Source organism: Engystomops pustulosus, chromosome 5 (genome assembly GCF_040894005.1).
Source record: "Engystomops pustulosus chromosome 5, aEngPut4.maternal, whole genome shotgun sequence".
Taxonomy (NCBI): Eukaryota; Metazoa; Chordata; class Amphibia; order Anura; family Leptodactylidae; genus Engystomops; species Engystomops pustulosus.
Window position 1 is genome coordinate 69,472,896 of NC_092415.1, and position 4,817 is coordinate 69,477,712.

General features: G+C 42.7%; 1 long non-coding RNA gene across 2 annotated transcripts in view; it reads right to left on the reverse strand.

Annotated features, from left to right (window-relative positions):
• LOC140132909 (uncharacterized) overlaps nucleotides 1-4,817 on the reverse strand; it is a 74,567-nt gene that overhangs the window by 64,062 nt on the left and 5,688 nt on the right. The gene's annotated exons all lie outside the window — the stretch shown is intronic.

The following is a 4,817-nucleotide window of genomic DNA, read 5'->3' on the forward strand; positions in this document are numbered from 1 at the left end:
GCAACAACTATGGACCTCTCTCAGAGTGACAAACTGAAACCGATTCCTCGCCATTTCAAAAAGTATCATTCCTGCAATCCAAATCTTTTACAGATTCGGGGCATTGATCACGTCAACCTTGACATGCGTGGAGGGGCATTAAAACAGAAACTACTACAGACAGAGTCCAAATGGATTTGGACTCTGAATACAGTGCACCCAGCAGGCTTAAATGAAAATTTTGGCTTCTCTGCATTCCTATAAGATATCTACATTATTTGCTCGAAACGAGGCATTTCCTGCATCGGCCCATTTCACCCTATTCAGAATGTTCATGATCTAACTTTTTAATTGATTTTAACTTTCCATTTTATATAAGTGTTCTAGGTTATGCACAATATCAGGTATTTGTAAATTTTTGTTTGGCAGACCATCCAGCCCAGGTTGGCTATCTGACCCCAATGAGTGCCTTAGGAGAGGCTTGCTGATTAACATGCGTTGACCATTACCTCCCAGTTTTAATATCTATAGATTCATGTTAAGTTTACGTGATGTCTCTACAAGCACGCTACCTTTATCCCAGAGATAGGTTTACTGACCACCAACAATCCATCCTGCATTCTTGCGAACTATGTAAGTATGCTTACACCTGCTGCACCCTCCCTCACCAGGTTTGTCACTGCACCTGCACCCACTTCCACACGTTTTGGTCATGGTTTTATCACTGCACCTCCTCACCTTCCCCCCTGAGTTTTATTCACTCACTTGGCTCCAGCATGGGCACAGATATTATATATGCCCTCCTTAAGCTTCACAAATTCTTGTTCATCCTTACACTTCCTACATTCACACTTCACCATTCTCTCCACATTGCAATCGGTCTCATGTGGCTTTTACGTACGGCACAACCTCACACGATCACTGCTGACCGCTTTCGTCCAACCCATTCTCTTCCCTTCACACACATACACTTATCATTCATCCTCACTATCCACAGCATTCGACTTCACTCGAACACCTTCCCCACACTAAACATGCCTCAATGCTTTATATCACATTTCGTAGATGCACATCCAATTAATCCTATTCGCATCAATACACAGCACTCCAGAGACATCACATAGTAATCAAATCTTTTATCCACTTTCAGTATTATTATCATATCTATATATCATATCTATACAGAGAGAATTGAGGCCAATTACTGGCGAACACCACCGACATGCCTGGTCTTGGGTATCATTATATAATGATATCTAATAATCTATTTAATGTTCAATTCATTATTTATTTTTGATGGAGGTATAGATTCAGCTTTGGGCTTCCCACCGTTTTAGAGAATCGCATGCTGATTGCAACATTGTCCTGTACATCCTCTGATGGAGAGTACCTACTAGACCTCTCATTATATCTGGTGTTGTAGTTGGAGTATAGACCAATACCGCACGGGGGTATTTCCTCTGCATCCTGCACTCCTCACCTAGTGCGCATGTCGGCCGGCCGCTGGTCCATGTCTTCCGTGCCTGGAGGCGTGGTGCTGTGGTCATGTGATGCGGTCATGTGACCCGCCTCGATGACGTCAGCGCCCGATCCGGCCGGTGACGTGGATGCATGCCGACAGCCATGCGCCACTTCCACAGGTGACTGCTATCATCATTAAGCACTTCATTGGTTGGCCAGCGTTTAAATTCTGGGTCAGGCATTTCTAACATCACCCCTTGAGAAAGACCGGCGGGTCGAAACGCGCGTTGGGGCTAATTCAGCGACCAGGTAATTATGGATACAGTTTTGGCAACTTTCAGCTATGCCAATTGCTAAGTACTAATGACTATTTTAGTCATCTGATGATGCATATGCTGATTCCATTTTACTACTGATATGTGTGCAGGTACATCTATTGCTATAATGCTTTACACTGACTATGTCTCCTTCATATGTCCTGCATTCTGCAGTATATAGTTTCTGTATTCCATGATACCTGGTCTGTATGATCTTCTGTCTCCTGTAACCAGTGTCCCTTTTATTGTTCCATATATGTTTTTTATCCAATCACATTGTAACCAATAAACTTTTTGTATTCTTATATTTTATTGTTCTTGAACTTTCATTTAGTTCCCCATTTTTGTGCTGTTTGATTTGTAAATCCATTTTATGCCTGAATGTTGGTGCACACAACTTTAGCGACTGAAAAAGAATATAGTAATCTTCTGATTACATGTTAGTCAGTGTATAGCAGATAAAATAATCATCGGGCAAGACCTATCTGGAGTAAGTTAGCCATACATTGAAATACTATGAAATATACACTCACCGGCCACTTTATTAGGTACACCATGCTAGTAACGGGTTGGACCCCCTTTTGCCTTCAGAACTGCCTCAATTCTTCGTGGCATAGATTCAACAAGGTGCTGGAAGTATTCCTCAGAGATTTTGGTCCATATTGACATGATGGCATCACACAGTTGCCGCAGATTTGTCGGCTGCACATCCATGATGCGAATCTCCCGTTCCACCACATCCCAAAGATGCTCTATTGGATTGAGATCTGGTGACTGTGGAGGCCATTTGAGTACAGTGAACTCATTGTCATGTTCAAGAAACCAGTCTGAGATGATTCCAGCTTTATGACATGGCGCATTATCCTGCTGAAAGTAGCCATCAGATGTTGGGTACATTGTGGTCATAAAGGGATGGACATGGTCAGCAACAATACTCAGGTAGGCTGTGGCGTTGCAACGATGCTCAATTGGTACCAAGGGGCCCAAAGAGTGCCAAGAAAATATTCCCCACACCATGACACCACCACCACCAGCCTGAACCGTTGATACAAGGCAGGATGGATCCATGCTTTCATGTTGTTGACGCCAAATTCTGACCCTACCATCCGAATGTCGCAGCAGAAATCGAGACTCATCAGACCAGGCAACGTTTTTCCAATCTTCTACTGTGCAATTTTGATGAGCTTGTGCAAATTGTAGCCTCAGTTTCCTGTTCTCAGCTGAAAGGAGTGGCACCCGGTGTGGTCTTCTGCTGCTGTAGCCCATCTGCCTCAAAGTTTGACGTTCAGAGATGCTCTTCTGCCTACCTTGGTTGTAACGAGTGGCGATTTGAGTCACTGTTGCCTTTCTATCAGGTCGAACCAGCCTGCCCATTCTCCTCTGACCTCTGGCATCAACAAGGCATTTCCGCCCACAGAACTGCCGCTCACTGGATGTTTTTTCTTTTTTGGACCATTCTCTGTAAACCCTAGAGATGGTTGTGCGTGAAAATCCCAGTAGATCAGCAGTTTCTGAAATACTCAGACCAGCCCTTCTGGCACCAACAACCATGCCACGTTCAAAGGCACTCAAATAACCTTTCTTTCCCATACTGATGCTCGGTTTGAATTGCAGGAGATTGTCTTGACCATGTCTACATGCCTAAATGCACTGAGTTGCCGCCATGTGATTGGCTGATTAGAAATTAAGTGTTAACGAGCAGTTGGACATGTGTACCTAATAAAGTGGCTGGTGAGTGTGTATATATATATATATATATATATATATATATATATATATATATATATATATTGGGCACCTAATATGCTGACAAGGCTCTGTAGCAGAAGAGGGATTAAACCAGGAGACTGAGCATAATTAATGGTGAGCGTTCCAGAATACTACTTCTATTTGTGAGACATACTATATTAAGCTCTGTAGTGTTAGATCGGAGGTGCCAGTATGGTCCTTTGCCCAGGATCATAGCCCTTCTATCATGGTAACACCACTCCAGGAGATAGTTTACTACTTTCAGCTAGTGTGGTCACAGTTGAATATTCATTCTAGTCTTTTACTGACACACACCACATATTAAAGGAGTTGTCTGGAACTTGAAAAAGATGGCTGCCTTCTTCCAAAAACATGTTTTGAGCTGGTATTGCAGCTCAGCTGCATAAGGATGAAATAGAATTTATTGCAATACCAAGCCCAACCCATGGTCAGGGCTGGAGCTGTTTTGGAGAAAAACAGCCATCTCTTTTGACCTATGGACAATCCCTTTAAGGCATTAGCTCACAGACCCACAATTTAAATTTTTGCAGTCAGGTCCCCTTCTATATGGCAAACTCTTTTTTATCTTGCAGCAAGTGGGCTGCTCTCCTCTACTTAACCAGACTGGACCTGTGGAATATCTTTATAACCCAAAAAAAGCCTTGGGGTAGTGGTTTCTCAGGATGGAGATATATGTTCCCAATCATAGGTAAGGTAGGGTAAAAGAATAAAATATCCTATACTACTTTCCTGCCCTTCACTAGATCTTGCGGCTCCTATTGCCTGCGGTCTCTAAAGAAAGAAGCGGTTATGTTATGTCAGTGGTACCTTACTACTGCAGCCTCATACTCCAGCAGAGGCAGTTATTAGGCCATCAATACAGTATATGTCAGGTTGACTCCATGTTAACACATGACCCTATCAGATCCCCATCTGGACCCAACACTATTATTTTAATCACAAAGGGTTAAATCAATGCAGGGGGGTGGTCTTATGCCCCCCACATCTACACTAGCTCTGAAATAATCACACAGTCTGATATATACATAAATGTGGCCTAACGTCCATCATATATATGACAATTTTGTCAAAACTATTGCACTACATACCATGAACAATACAACAAGATAACACAATTCAATTTTTAACTGACATCACTGCTGTTATCTATCGCATATAGCGTGCAACTGAGAGGTAATGATAGTTGACTCCTGTAGCACATCTGTCATATGACTAGTAGCCTATCAAGGTACTGACATATCTGACCGGCTACTTAGGGCTAAGGTCACTTCCTGCCAAAGACTATCAGTT